General features: G+C 36.7%; 1 long non-coding RNA gene across 1 annotated transcript; it reads left to right on the top strand.

Moving 5' to 3' along the window:
* The first annotated feature begins 2,513 nt into the window (after nucleotides 1-2,513).
* On the top strand, nucleotides 2,514-17,015 carry LOC139148244 (uncharacterized). The gene is made up of 3 exons (XR_011555903.1): nucleotides 2,514-2,928; nucleotides 4,759-4,949; nucleotides 16,852-17,015. It is a non-coding gene; the product is annotated as an uncharacterized lncRNA (long non-coding RNA).
* Nucleotides 17,016-17,223: the final 208 nt, after the last annotated feature.

Below are 17,223 nucleotides of genomic sequence, written 5' to 3'. Positions count from 1 at the left end.
TATGAAAGCCTTTAGTTCAATCTAGCCAAACCCTGGGTCATCTCACCTCAGGTATGCTTTCACATGTAAATCTGGCTACTTAATCCAGTGGCCTTGGCTACAGACTTACAAATACCTAGGGCGACTGCGAAATGTCCGTGTCCAGGGAACAATTCGCTTTTGTTGACATCAGATTTAAGAATGTGGCAGTTATCTTGACTTTGAGCTAGCGTGACAGAAAGAGAGTGTTTTGCCCCGACAAGGTAGGAATTATTATATTAAGCAGTCGTAATTAGGTCATTTAAGGTCAAATTGCAAATGTAATTGTGTGTGTAATTTTCCATGTCAACGTGATACGAATAATTTAAAGATGGAGGAAACTGCCCATGTCCAGTTTGCTCCAAATACCGGTTCAAGCGTTGACAAAATCCGTGATGAATTTGCATGAATGCACCATCGTTTTAAGGTGCATATCATTTATGTGGTAGAACGTGACATTATCTACTAATCCCTGATAATATCAAAACAGCCAATTTGAAACTCAAGGAGTTTTGACGTGGGTAAAGCATGTTCAGAGTCATTGAAAGAATGATTACTCTGAAATTCACTTTTACCAAGTTAATGAATCTAAAAATATGAAATTTTCAGCTCATCTTTCTTCTCATGTACGTGTGTGTGATTGTTTACACAAACACCCGCGCATTTACATTTGAGATGTCAACAAATTCACCGAAGTATGACGGAACGTGTCTTCAATCCGTACTAATAAAATCCAGACCTAGTACATATCTACGCTGCAGTGCTAATGAATGATGCTTCATTCTGCGCTCAGTTTGATATGTTCATTTTTATGATAATGGTTATGGCTGAAAACTTCTCACATTAATTAGTCATAAAGAAGAGATCTACCGTGAACAATGCAATTAATTATGTACGGCGAAAACGCTTGTGAATATGGACGTACTTTCAACCAATGATACAATGACTCTATGGTATAATTTCATCTATGGCAGTATTACGTTTAAACTTTAATAAAAGTTAATTTCAAACAAGAGATAACGAAGTTACCAGTGAACATACTACTGGTACAAATGGTAGAAGACACTCCACGATTTTTCATAAAAGCGAGTATGGTTTTTGTTCATTTCAATAGTCTATGAAACATGCTATTAATATCATAAATGGAATAAAATATTGTTTGTAAAATTTCTCTCGTGTTTCATTTTGAAACAAATGCAACTTGCAATGTCATAAATCTCCTCAGCTGTTTTACTAATGAACAATCGAGTGAACGCGCGTCTCAAAATTGAATTGAAAGTGCAAAATTTAAAATATGTTTAATATTTACTTTAACATTTGAATTTTGTAGTATCTTACGTTTTGACGCATTTTTGTCACAGGTGCAACGCGTCATAAGGTTTCATACATTCACATGTCGATTCAGACTGCAATTTATGATATCTCTGAGTTTATGGGGACATTGATGCTAATTCATGCTAAATACAAAATAGAGTTGCATTAGGCGCATATTGATTCAACTCAAATATTCCAACATATTTGTTTTAAACTTAGAAATGCAAAATATCTTATCATGATACTACCACAGTTACAAAAAAGACACTAGCTAAAGTCTTTGGAATGCTATCCAACAGATGAAATTGTCATCTATAAGCGGAGAAGAAGGAAATGATATGTGACTACAATCTTAATTTGCCTCCGTGTCTCCCAGATTTCTTTGATTTCTTCTCCAAAAAGAATTAATAAAATTATTCCTTTACACGATTTGAGGACAAACCTTTAAAACCTCGCAATGTCTTTAATCTCCTTTGCTGTTTCCACCAGACAAATTCAATTTTAAGGACAGATAAATTGTAATGATAACCTATTTTTAAGAATATTTCATGATGTCCAATGACTGTGATGTTATTACATTTCATATTTTATAAGCAAGACCACGAACTGGAGCTAAAGAATGTCATAAATTACTTTTTATCAATTTTTAAAGTGATAAAGTGATTTAAAGTGACGTTATTTACTAAAATAGCCAAATGGTGCTCGCCCATGGAGAACTGCTTTAAAACTGTGACTGAATTGATATGTTTGATCCCCTTTTCCTGTGCACTTCCCAACAAGTGCACACTACCTTGGTCCTATAGGGGTTGTGGAAAAGGCCAATGACACAGATCTTCAAAATGACGACATCAATCCTTCTTAGTCCTTCTTAACCTTCGCTTGCCGTTAAAACAATTGATACAGAAACTGGTATTGGCGGTGGCCTACTTCCATTAGTTTTTTAACTTTATGAAGACAACATCGTTAACAAAGTTTAGTTTATAAATTCTGTAAGGTTTTCCATAAAGTCTTGTTCATGGCAGGTCTGTGATCACCTGTCAACGAGCTGCCCACATAATGATTCATCTGCGCACATAATGATTCATCTGCGCAGAAAAAAAACGTTCTTTGTTCATTGTAGTAAACAACGGCTAGGTGCCTGGTGCCACCCAGGTCCTTTAGCCACTGCTAAGTGTCGCAGTTCCTGTCCGACATGTTTGTTGATGGTACCGTTTACAAATGATTTCTCTGGTCGTAAAATAGCAGTTTTCGCGAAAACAGACCAAGATGTCCGGAATCAACCCTCTACGTAGGTTGTACAACTATTTGTCTGAACGATTATCAGGAGATGATGAAAGGCAATTGCGAAACCTGGTACACAATAAGCAGATCGTAATTCGTCAACTGACAAACTGAAAAGCCCGGCTGATATGTTCATCAAGCTAGAGGAATCAGGTCATATAAGTGAAACAAACTTGGGGTTCCTGAAAGACTTGTTAAAAGAAATCGACCGCCTTCCATTGGTCAGTGAAGTTGAAAGGGTGGAGAAGGAGGAGTTGCGAGTACGCCGTTTGGAACGTGTCGACGTCAGCGATGAATCGAATGTCCAAACCACAGGTATGTTTGTCCAGTTGTTGAGCGAGTTCCGAGTTTCATGAATCAGTAGAACTTTAAATATGTCCTACATTTGATTTTACCGTCTCAAGCATACATCTAAGAAATTTGAAAATAACAGTTGTCATGCAATTCATTTTCCTTCTCTTTTGGATAAGACAGCCTTAAATATCCATTCGGCTCTGTAGAATTCGATAGTGCATTTGTGGGTAGACTGCACCTGAGGTTTCATATGGTAAACCGCTGTCAAGCTTTTTAAAATTGTCAACAAGATGCTTTGCAGAACCCTGCTGAATGAAATAGCTCCCGATTATGTTGTGTATGAGCTTTATGCGCTACCAAAATGAGTGAGAAGTGGATATGTTAGAGCACACCAAAGCACTGCTATTGAAGTATTCACATCAGATTCTGCAATTTTGACATCATGAATTAATGAAAATGTTCACGTTTTCCTTTTTTGTCGGCTTGATCTTTGACTGACATTGACACATTGCAAGTGGTTGCCTAGCCTAAAACATACGGCAAGTTGGCCACAAAGTTGCATATTCACAAAAAAATCATATACGGAAAAAATGTTTTACAGAATTTGATTGGAGACAATGCTCTTTTTTTACAGTTATTTTGTTTTTGATATACAGCAAGATTTGGGGATTTCAAAATGATCTCTTAATCCATTCGACGGTGATCTTTATTTAATTGTCCAGGGGAGGTAGGAAAAAATTATCATATAAATCAAATTTTTGTTCCCCGGCATCTTGTGTCTAATGTGTCTCTGCCATTGGAGGGGCTCAGGTAACTCGTGACTAGAAGGTTTAGATTTTCTTACTATTATCTCGCATTACTTGTTTTGCGGACATTTTGTAAATCACACATTTCCAATCGCGTAAATAATAAGCTTAGGCTCCATGCACTGAGAATAAACCAAGGTTCATGTTTGTTTGCACAGGCAAAACATGGTCGGGGGTGCGACTCCGCGGCTTGTCCGGAGTGTTTGTTTGATGTCGCTAATTCACATTAAATCAAACCCATTCACAATTTTAAAGACAGGACGAGTAAACAAAGGTATGGCTGGAGTAAATTAACATGTTTCGGGACATTATACGCGTAAAGATACTTGAAATTAGCGGTTTTCGTTTGTGCAGAATATGTTCCGTTAGAACATAGGGTAAGCGACGGGGTCACGTATAGCAGTCGGGCGCACTTACAAACAAAAAGTCGGTCGCGAGCCCCCCATCGGAGACGGGATATTATATTTATTAATCGCAAACACGGAGATAATTTAAGCAGAAAAATTAAACCAGGTGAATGTCAGAATAATCCGCAAGAAACTTACTAAAATGTACCTCATTAAATGCGATTGTGTTTGTTTATATTCACCTTTAGTACAATTTCTCGCGCGGGGGCACCGTCATTGTTAGGGTAAGCGAGAGTACACGGGATTTTGCGGGAGATTTTAAAAAATCGCATTTTTTATCAAAATTATGAATTTTTATCAACATATTTCTGTACTAACCGTGTTCCAGAATGTAAAGAGAACGTGTGGCCACAAAACAGGGTCTCTTTACGATCTGTGCTTGGAGAACGGGGCGAAAAAAAAGATCCGGGCGTAAATAGGTCAACCTGAATTCTTTTACTATATAGTAGTAACTGGTGCCTTTATAGTTAGAGATTTACAAAGGAAATGACAAAATCAAACATGAGTTACAGAGATCATGATTGGTCATTACAGCGGATCACAGACAAGCAGATATAACATTTCTAGAAACTAATTGTTCTCTCAAAAACCTGTAATCGTCAATCAATAATGTATTGGTTTTCTATCACTGACAACAGATTTGCGATTCTCGGTCGGTGGCGATATTACAGCCAGCAGTGAAATGAGTTCAAAAGCTGTACGCAAAGAGATGGACAGAACGATGCAAGATACTAAAGGTGACTGACAAGTCTACAACATCACATAGATAAGCACAGTTTGCAGCCAAGTCTTCAGCCACAAGCACAAGAACAAGCTGGTGACAATACAGGTATGGAAAACTGCTGAAATCTGGATATTGTTGATGATATGTTGTATCTGGTAGGTTCGGTTTATAAATAGATGAATGATACTGCAAGAGTAGTAAAATTCATGTTTCAAACAATAAGTAAGCTTACAAATACACTTTACATAAAAATCATTTCAGCCTACATCAACGAACCCTTTTCTCATATCAAGATATGTATTCTATGTATCCATGTGTGTATCTATATATGTATCTGTGAAACTCTGTATCTATGCATTTTGTATCTATAAACAATTATGTTTGCACACTTATACATGTACGTATGCGTGTTTTAATGTTTATTTCTTTATGCCTGGTCCTGAATTTACTTTTACTACTTGAAATCAACTCTTGCATATCTTAGAGATTAAGTGGGGAGACGCGTCGCGGGTTAAGAAGCTCACTTCATTAGAATGAAAATGAAAGTAAAAGTAGGCAAAAAAATACGATAAAAGTCCACGCAGAAGGTTCCCATAGATATTTGATTAAAATAAAGTGATTATTGCCACAACTTAGGAAATGTTGTCATATTCTACAAAGATTCTCTATTCAACACGATTGGAACTAATTGGGATAATTGGATGGTGAAGTAATCTCTTTAAAATCTTCAAATATTAGCTCAAGACATCTGCTTTTCTTTTTACGTTACACACTTGGTTTTATGAGTAATTTGTAATGTTGAGATATTTAACTATTAGGTAGCTAAACCTTTGAGAAATTTGAAAAAAAAATGAAAATTCAATTATCCCGAATTAGTTGCAATCGTTTTATTCACAAATCATGTTAAAGCACATGGTATAAATGTTTCTGTAAAATGCCATACTCAAAGTAACCCAGGTCATATCGAAAGAAACCCCATTGAATATTTTATCAAATTTTCATAATTATGGATCTTAGATGCAAAACATGATCTTTCAAATAGCTTTTGTTGTAATGCAGTGTTTGAGGTGGCAAACATCAGACGACATTTAAAGCCTTCTTCTCACTGGGTGCAACAACGTCGTCGAAATCTAACGTTGATCGGTAAACACACACGGATGACTCTTAATCCGTACTTGCGTCCATATACACAGTCAGTTCGCAGATGTTGTGGGCGATTCGGCACTGTAGATAAAAGCTGTATGATACGGAAGTATATGTTTACTTATGTCAAGTGTACCAGTACTTATACTAACTCTTCCCGATATAGCCTGAATCTGTCAAAATGTTTACCCAGCAGTTGATGTGTTTGAGGATTAAAATTGTTGCTCAGGACGACTTATCAGGTGTGGCTGGGTTTTTGTGAGCGGGTGATAAGTGATTAACTACTGAAAGAAAACTTGGAAGCGGGTGATAAATGATTAAGTACTGAAACAAAACCACAGAGGTGTTAATAGGAAAGAAGACCTGAAATATTACACACGACCTAATACCTGCGTTGTGCAAACTACTCAAAGAAGTTCAAGAAACCTCGCGATTTACACTACCGTCATAAGAACTTCCAGTACAAGGACGGTATATTATCATCAGATTCGGATGTAAATGTAGACCTAAACTTTGATTTTTCAGAGTTAGATGATTGATGATACATGGGTTACAAAAGGATTTCTTGACTCATTGACTGTCAGAGATAAGTCGGTCATCACCGGCTTGAAACACATTAGTATTTTGTTCGCAATCTATCCATAGACCGTACGCTCTATGATTTATTGATAATAAAGAATGAAGATAACTTGATAACCTCAAAAAAGTTGTTATTTTTCATGTGTAGGTGTGTGAGTGGTTTATGCATGGTAAATTTTTCCCTAAATTTGAAACGTGTCAATGTCATGGTGGTCTAATGGGCAAGTTACGTGGCCCGAAAACAAAACATTAAAAATCGTAAGCAGTGTGACACGAGTGATAAACGCAAGATGTGATAAGTCGATGTCATGGTGGTTTGATGGGAAAAATTAGGTTGCCTGAAAACAAAACATTTTAATCGTAAGCACTGTCTGTCACGAGTGATAAACGCTAATCCTGGCTTCCTTGGATTCCGCGCTGTCTGACAGGAGTGATAAACGCTAATCCTGGGTTCCCTGTTAGCTCGACGGCTATAAGTACGTTATCGCCCGCTTGAAACGTAAAACAACTCGGCTCCGCCTCGTTGTTTACGTTTCAAGCGGGCGATAACCTACACTTATTTCTATTGTTGCTGTGGTTTTTGTACGCTGGGTTAACTAGATCAAGTGTTACTTTTTTAGTGCGCTGAATAAAATGTAGCTCTGTTGCGTTTTTAACGTATAACAGAAGGCCATTACTAGCTGAAATAATAAATACGTCCTTGGGCGCATCATCCAAACACGACACTTTTTAACAATCATGAATGACGCCATGCAAATTAATTTAACTATATTGAGTTCTCAAACTTTCAAATGGTAATCAATCATAAAACAAGCGGAAACAGTAATTTTCTGAGTATATTATAAAACATTTCTAAGAAGAATTTATAGGTAGGAAAGCTTAGTGGGCTCGTAAAGCCTTATTTAAAACACTGTATTTTCCCATGGCAAACTTCAAAAACATACGCACATGGGGTGCAAAACAAAACTTTAATTTCGTGTGCCTCAATTAAGGCCGAACGCGAAGTACACGTTTTCTTTCCTACCAAACAAAATTTCAAATGACATTTTCTATGTTTGATATAGAATAATTACGACTAGCTTTCCGAGCCAGCGTTTGATTATACTATTGACAAGCGGAAAAATCACTCTCGTGAACTTTGACCTGATTGGCCTCTCAAGAAAGCCCTTGCAATTGAGCAAAACATGACGGCCAATCTTACCAATAACGGTGAAAATTGTTGACAGCTTTGAAAATTGCACCCGCTGATCCACTTTTACGCAGATTTTCATGAATGCCATAAATCGCCAGATTTTCTTCAAGTTAAACTAAACTTGATCCAAATATCCCGGAGAAGTCAGTTATATATTAAGTTTTGGTGCTTCCTGAATCGATGAGTGGGTGTTCATGTAATTTGCATCTACAAGGCGAAATTACAAGATTACGTTACCTGAATGAGTCGGTGGTAGAATTACATGATATAAAGAGAATGGTAAATTTGTCATCAACATACATTACACATGTTACTGCAGTAAAGCACCAAAGATTAACATTCCCCGTATTTTGTTTTCCAACAAAGCTAATTTACTATAATGGGCATTGTTACAGTTGACATCTGAATTTTAGTCGAGACCTAACTTCAATTTTTGATACGAATGATACTTGCACACATGTAGCTTTTCAAGGTGAATCATGATGTCATGATTAACAGCTACTGCAGTTAGTACACAAAACTCAATACTGAAAGAGTGGCCAAACAGTAGAGATAGTGATAGAGCTTTGATTATCATACAAGAGTTTGGATTATCATATTTTACACTTTATATTGACCTATTTCTACATATTTGAGTTGTTTATTTAATTTATTCATCGTAAATCAATCACCAGAAAACATTTAACACTTGCCCCCCCCCAAAAAAAAAAACAACAACAAAGAATTGCTTCCTACGCCCCCGGTTCTGTAGAAGAAACGATCGGAAATAGCGGAGTATCTTGGTACGACGTCAATGCAAGAGGTAGTTAACGTTTAAATAGACAGATTTCGTCGCGAGAGGGCGTTAACGCCGTAGTCAAGCATTCTCACGCACTATTTCGAGGAATTTGCGTCGGTGCGCTGTTCAGGGTCTGATAGCTAACGCCGGCGAAAATCTTCGCCGTTGCAGATTCGTTGCAAATTGTTCTGACACGTTTTTTTCCACGTATAATATGCACTTTCATTTATCAAAACAACGTTGTCGACACCAACCATTCAAAAGGCCTGTGTCAGAAGGCAGTGTTTTCATGTTTACAAACATCCCATTCTTGCAGCTAACAAGTTTTATAGTCCATGAGCCAGATAGGTTATTGGTACCATTTGGGTGGGCAAATTCCACCATACATTTTCTGAAAGCCCAAAATCTGAACTTTCTGAAAATCTTTGGTGGACAGGTCGCAGAAGTAGCTTTCTGTCTCAAAAGTCGTTGTCATGGCAACAATACTTACAATCTTAAAAGCTAAGAATGTTACATAAAACTGATTTTCTAGGGAACGGATAAGATATTTACTTGATTTCAAGACAGACACTGGTACCTCACATCATGGCCTTTCAAATGACCCCATGACCTTGAACATTCTGGGTCAAGGTCAATAGGTCATGCCCATAACATCTCAGAATTTCGATAAAATAGAGCATTTTTCATAAATACTTTTCTGCTACATTAACATAAAATATGATAGAAACTCAAAACTTGTTCAGACATAGCCACAGATATGTGCTCTTTGAAAATTAGTATGTTATGTATTAGGGATGTTGTTGGTAGTGAGTAATTACCAAGGCAACCATCTGTGTGTTTTCAGTTATACATGTACTCTATGAGCCAGGCCCCAATTATGGTCAATTGGTACTATTTGGGCAAGCAGAGGGCAATCTCACACTTTATATATTTCTGAAAGTTGAAACTCTGAATTTTCTGAAAAGTTTTGGTAGCTTAGTAATGGATGAAAACCGTTGCCATAGAAACAAACATCTGAATTATTTAGAAAGTACAATTGTATACAAAAGTGAATATCCTGCTTTATGAAAATGTTCATACCAAAATTGATAACATAAATAGGATATGTTACACATTCTAACTTTCACTCAAGATGTGACCTTAAAGTCAAGGTCAAGCGTACATGACAAAATTAGGTCAAAGTTCAAAACTTGAAAGTTTACATTTCAGGTGGCTATGCACAGAAATAGTGTCTCTTTTGTTGTGCACTTTTTGACATTTTCAAGCAAGGTGCACTCTTGTCAGCAAAGATGCACTCTTGTCTTTTACAAACGATACATGTGCTTCTACCGGTATTAAATTTGACCACTTTGTCTGATGCTCTTTCCAAACCAAGGTCAAGGTCAATGAAAGAACAAGGTTAAACATAGAATAAAATGGTGATTTCTATGGTGTTACATGTATGTTTTTACACGGAAAGAGTATTTTATGGTACCAGTTTGTATTAAACATCATAATTATCAATGATAAGCAATATCAACAAGCTTATATTTAGCTAACAGCCTACAGCTATTAGCTATAGCTATACGTATTGGCCAATAATGTACATCTCAGAATTTTCATACTACTGTAAACAAACATGTGTCATTTTAATGTTTTTTCGAACGTTTACGTAAAAGCAAAATCATTAGTGACATGACATCTGAACTTTAACGTGACAATTTGAACAACGTACTGAGCCTCAGTACTTATGCCTTTATATGCGTGGCCCGCACCTGATCTAACAAAGAAATAGACCAGTCAGAAATAAGTTTTTAATGCTGCTGGACATCAGCCGTAAATATATCAACGAAAGATAACAAAATGAAATGTGTCTGATAGAGCTAATAATAAAACTACTGTTTTGAACCGCTTGATCAAAAGTAAATAGCACTAAATAAAACAAACATATTAACGTTCATCGTTAATTTACTAATTACAAATGACCAACGACCAATGTTATGTTGACTTTCTATGATCCTCTACGTTTTCCCTGGCATGGGTTTTATCAAAATACAGTACCAGTAATTCTTACGTACATTAGTCAACCACCACTAAAACACTATAAATCATTTCATAAGAAAGTAGTAATATCTACGTAACAATCTTTACATTGATCCTCATTATTATTTTCTTCTCCATCATCATCATCATCATCATCATCATCATCATCATCATCATCATCATCAGTAACCTAGCTGTTCTTCAAACTCAACAATATTTCCGTATGTCAGGAGATTATATATACCGGAGTATACCTTATTCCGTTTACCAGACATTGACATGGCGGAAATTTGCACTATTTTGAACATTTACATGCCTCAAACTCCAACAACCCTGGTATGCCCCTTATCGATTTGATTGACAAACAACGGTCTTCAATAACCCAACCATGCCCTTCATGAAAATTTAGTATATATGGATGACAAGCAAGGCTTCCTTTCCAGACAGCAGTCTGATAGTTTGCACGCAAAGCATGCATGTAAAGGCAATCCTCACAAGGTGGTAGTATATGACGTACTGATTTATGTAAAAAAGGTGAAAATTGCCCAAAATCACATTTTTTCATGCCACACCACCTTAAAGAGGTCATCAGACGTCTAAACGGTATTCTGGTGCTGTGAGGTAACAGCAGCAGAATACCGTATAGGCGTCGACGTACCCTACATCTGATTTTAATCAGATTCATCAGACAACCCGTTGCTGCCCCAGTTGCGCCAGTGGTTTTCGGATCGACATATTTCCTATAATTACATGTATAGGGCTCCTCGGGTTATTAACGCGGATTACTAAAAATGGACGCTCATCATGAAAATCGACGCCGAACAAGTAAGACAAGGGAATGCTGAAGAAAATGTATCAAGAGAAAATTATCAACTTTAAGCGATCTAGATCTGCGTGTGTATGCTACTCAGCTGTAGAAATTGGCGAAGGTTTAGACATTTAATATCTAATTTTACGGAACCAGCGGACAATGTAACCAGGGCAGCCTGTTGCTGACTGCATATCACGCGTTATATCATCGATATCAAGACATCAACTGTCAACCAAACGCTTGAACAAACTAACTGCACATCGACGTAATGTTTATCAGATATTTATCAAATTTCTGGTAACGTTGTATTAGATTTGTCGCTTTGGGTCTATTTTGATGGGGGCAGCTAGCTGGCAGGGCACGCGTACCCATTCCGGACAAGTGGTACCAAAGTATTTCGTGGTTCAAGATTACCCCATCGCTTTTGTCATTTTTTGATATATCCCTTGGACCTGGTAAATTTCTTAGTTACCTTGAATGATAATGATTATTGGACCTGTTTTGATGTCTGTTGTTTAGTAAATTAAAAATAAACGTTTAGAACCACTTGCATGGCTTCATCTCCTAACGGAAGCCTGGGTGGTAAATGGACAGGCTACACAAATTTTTCTGTTACCTAAAATGTGGCCAGATGTCATGCCCTGCTGTCAAAAGTCAGTGGAAAACTCTGAACAATAATAGTTCTGTTATTCAGATTCTGGAAAAAAAATCCAGCGTTAGTAATGTGCCAAAAAATAAAGACAGCTAGGTTGGTTTTTTTTAACTATTGTCCTGGGACATATACTATTTTGAGATGAGAAATAATGCCTGTCCATACGATTTAAAGAACAAAAAAAGAAAACTTCGGCGTACTTTTTACAAGAAAACTTGGCAGAAACGTCGACATATATAGCGAAGGAAGGAAATATTTTCTTCTTGGGCGAATCTTCGTCGGAACATATCCCCGACGGGTTTGGAAATGACGTAAATGGCTCCAGCGGAATCAGATTCACTGGCAGCTGAACGATAACGACCTAACGTCGTGTGGACGGCAATGAACGACTCTGGACATTACGACCATACAATCGAATTCCATTTTCCAAATATTTTGTTGCACGGTATCGGCTCTTTCCTTGACCAATATGCTTTCCTTGACCAATTTTTATTTATGTGGGGAAAAATTACTGAACTCTACAAGTATCTCCATCACAGCGCTGTATCTGAACTGAACTCCATCTTGTCACTTGTTTACGCCCCTGGCTGTCCTTCAGTCTTACATGATGTGTTCATATTAGCCATGATATCGAATATTTGTCGAATATTATAACAACGAAGCATAAGATACGACAAATTTTCCAGCTGCTGTCGCCAATCACGACAAGGTAATGTTGGTAAGGTATGCCAGCTATCAAACACAAGATCAGACTGTGCATTCTGTAAATCAAGGGTTTTTGTAGCAGACCCAGGCAAGCCTATGTGAGCCTTAGCTGGCCTGGGGCAAGCCTGAGAACACTTTTTCTCCGCGGTCTAGATTATACAATATGTAATACAGTTTCAAATTTGCAAATTTTGGTTGCTTTGAACAAACCTTTCCAAAAATTGAGTTCCCCGAGCTTATTAAGATGTGAGTCATAGCACCTTAAATGATACGTGGACGTAATATTTGCACATTTTTCGCCCGCTTGTTTTGATTAACATCCTCTGAAACATCCATTACGTTAGATTTAACAAAATTTTTCACAAACTCAATCGAGACAATGATATTGCGTGAAAAAAGAAATGCCACTTAATCTTTTTGACTTTATTGAAATATATATTAAATTAAAGATTATTTAGGAGGTGACTAATTGTATTTTAATCACCAAAGGTTAAGTGAATTTCCATGTCTGAAAAAATAAGTGAGTATATGACCACAAAACCAATAGGATGTACAACAAATGAATAGTACTCCCTTGGAGTACTAGTGAAGTTTAATTTCAAGATGTTTGATTTTATTACTTACACAACTCACTTTTCCAGTTTTATGAGAAATATCGCATGAAGCTGAATTATTTTATATGTTGATGGTTTCTTTGTTACTTAATTACCCTGATATTATATGCGCATGATATGTGTATTGTACATGCCTAGACAAAATTCAAAACTTTCAACAAAAGGCGAAAAGATAGATTCAAAAAAGGCGAACTGAAGTTGCAATTCTACTTGCTGTAGCAACATGTGTAACATTGAAACTGACAGTCATTAAATCAGCGCAACTAACTGGACCAAGATATTCACGACACAGCGATCATTTTTCAGGAATTAAGGTGGTTACGCAGTTTTTACCTCCGCTGTCAGTGACGTGGAGGCATATCAGATAGGTGGATTGTCCGTCGTCATCCGTCATCTATCAACAATTGTTTTATTCTCTGAAACTGCTGGTCTAATTGCTTTCAATACTGGTATGCAACTCATTTGGCTGAGTTCAGTTAGATTTGTTCAAATCATGGTGAAATTTACATATTTGTATTTTGGGGCATTTCTTCCTTTTTATCAACTTTGAAATGTGTTATGTGGGTTCCTAGGGACAACCTGAGTGAGGTTTATTCAAGTTGAGAAGAAAAGTTTCGTACTTGAAATTTTTGGGCCTTTTTTCGTTTTTGTTTGAAAAACACAATTTTCTCACAATTATCTTTAAAGGTTCCTAGGTATTACTTCAGTTTCTTCAAATTTTGCTGATACTTGCATATTTATGGTAGAGATGAAAAACAAGAGCCCATTATTATATAATAGTAATACATGCATTTGCAAGGATGTCCTTGTTCAGTGTTCCCAAAATATAAGCAGACGTATCAGTATTACAAAGTTTATTTACAAACAAAACCTGACCCTTTTTATTTTTAAGCAATACATAACAGCAGAAGTCTATCGGCTGCTAGGCCTCTTGTTAAAGCTTTTCCCATGTGACCTAAGCTCCGCCCAAAGGAAAATAACAACCAAAAGCATTTATCTGGAGATACAGGTTAGCTCAACATGAAGTCCGGAAAAAAGTTATAGTACATCGGTATCTCTTGAAATCAGACTACTTGTCTACTCGTTGACAAGCTTATAATCATCTCCTACTAACTACGTTGGTCCGACACAGATACTCAGTTTTGATAAGTGAACATGTTACTTCAATCATGAAAACAAAAACATAAAACTTTGCCAAATTTTGTTTTTAAACAATCAAACTCACTTACGTATATTTGCCTTTTGACCTCTTTTACTGTCGATATGACTTTAGTTGACATTGCTGTGTACTTAGCACACAAAAGTTATGATTTTATAACCATTAATATACATGCAAAGGTATGTCCAATGTCGCTCTATTACTGTATCTGAAAATGCATTGATGGTTGCTATGGTGATTGCCGCCCTGTCAACAAGGTATATGATAAAAAACAGTAGTATTTTAAAGAGATCGCATTAGCTCTTATAGCTAACTAGGTTTTCATGTTTGTACTTTTTGGTTTGGTAAAAATGTTGCAAAGCTATTTGCAAAAAAATCCCACAAACAATTTCTAAGTTGCTGAAGGCAATGCCTATTGACCTTGACCTACAAATCTAAAGGTCATGGGGTCAATTAAGAAGCAATGCGAACTATTGATATGCATCCTTAAATCAATCAAATATCTTTTGTCGTGTATTTGATAATCTATTTTATATAGTATGCTTAATTTTAATGCTTTTGAATGCTCATTCCACTACAAAAATATTTACACTGAAAGCGTATTCAGCAAACTGTCCAATGGAGATTTTCTCAAAATTCAGATTTTCAGGTTTAAAAGGCGGCTTTGTTCCCCACTTGAGTCAAATGGAAGCAAATTGACAAAATTTGGGGTCTGGCTCATAGGCTACATGCATAACTGAAAACACACATATGGTTGCCTTGGTAATTACTCACTAACGACATCGTCCCTGATACAAAACATACTAATTTCAAAGAGCACACATCTGTGGCTATTGTTGAGCAAGTTTTTGAGTTTCTATTATATGTTATGTAAACGTAGCAGAAAAGTATTTGTGAAAAATGCTTGATTTTACAGAAATTCTGAGATGTTATGGGCATGACCTATTGACCTTGACCCAGAATGTTCAAGGTCATGGGGTCAACTGAAAGGCCATAATGTGAGGATCCAGTATGTGTCATGAAATCATGTAAATATCTTTTGCTGTTCACTAAATAGTCAGTTTTGTATAGTATTCTTAACTTTTAAGATTTTTAGTATGGTTGCCATAACAACAACTTTTGAGACAGAAAGCTACTTCTGAGACATGTCCACCAAAGATTTTCAGAAAGTTCAGATTTCAGGCTTTCAGAAAATGTATGGGGGAATTTGCCCACCCAAATGGTACCAATCGACCAATTTTGGGGGTCTGGCTCACGGACTAAATACTGTTACTTACAATGAACACTTCATGTATTTCACTTTTCTGCCGTCTTGCCGTGATTTCTGTTTAAGTAAACGTGACTTAGCCTAATAAGGGTTCCAAAACACAAATTAGTTTTCCCTTTTATTATTTACAAAATAGGCTTCAATTGTACGTAATATCTTGTGTTTTGGCTGCAATAGTGAAACAGCATGGCAAAAATTTCAGTTTGTAAATACCGTGTTACCTCCATAATGCCAATCATGTCAACCTACATACGCGATTGCCCACTTTGCTCGCTGGATGCCTCTATGCTAGAACTAAATTAACGCTTTACGATTTTCACTTCTGATTTTCATTTCACAGTTAGTGTCTGGTTATTTGGCTTGAAAAAAACAAATGTGGAGGGACCATACAATCAGCTCTTTTTTTGATCAGGCACTGACTGAAGGTGTCAATCGGCCAAAACCAAACAATCCTTTCAGGGCAACCAACACCTGAAAAACGGTTACTATAAACAGCCTTTCTCAATCTATAAGGCCTGTTTGCATATCTTGCTCAACGCTAATAAATTAGCTGTCTATTTATCATATTTAGTGCTTTCAAAACTGACTTTAGGACACCAGTCCGGTCTCTCCAGTTTTAACAGATCGCATCTGCATACTTCACTTTATGAGTGCGATGATGTTTGTCGCAACGGCTATTCGGGGAGGGGTGTCCGTGCTTGCTTAGACATAAATATAGAAGGCATCTTCTGTACGCGACTTGGACAGTCACCCATGTCAGCGAAGTCAGGTCTTGTGATCTTTGCAAACATTGTGGTCTTTTGTTTAACTTGATCGGTAGTACATGACTCATGGAATGAAAGTCGATAATTCGCACATTAACGTACGTACATGGTCTGTGCCAGCAATCTCCCCATGTTAAATACTGACTAGCTTCATGTAGATATAAACATAGCTAAATAAAATTATAGTTATCAAAATGGGAGCACTGTGACATTCAAACTATTTTTTAAGTTCCTGGAGTCAAAATTAAGATACTTTGAAAATATTTACTATTTGTATTCGCATCACAGTTTGCCTAAAATTATTTATTTCACAATTGACAGATTCATCACGAAGTGGACGAAGTGAAGAGTCCACCATGCCCAGGTAGACAAAATAAACAATTCAGTAGATTCTTGAAGGGATTCGAACTCACAACGTACGGAATCCAGTCATCTACTTTTTATCAGTTACAGTCCCTCAACAAATATTGGAGACCACAAACCAAAATGCACATCACCTTGTCCTTGCCATACGTACAATAAAATACGTTTGCGTAATATTCGAGGCCATACGGATTTTGCAAAATAACAAGTTTCAATTCTATTTGTATGTTAAGCTCATTTTCATATTATTTTTGAACATTTATAGAAAAGTAGTCCTTCTTTTTCCTTTTTTTCTATTATTCGGAAAAGTTTTAAAAATCTCATATTATC

Source organism: Ptychodera flava, chromosome 2, assembly GCF_041260155.1.
Source record: "Ptychodera flava strain L36383 chromosome 2, AS_Pfla_20210202, whole genome shotgun sequence".
Taxonomy (NCBI): Eukaryota; Metazoa; Hemichordata; class Enteropneusta; family Ptychoderidae; genus Ptychodera; species Ptychodera flava.
Note: the sequence above shows the minus strand (reverse complement) of the source record. Positions and strands in the feature narration are given on the sequence as shown.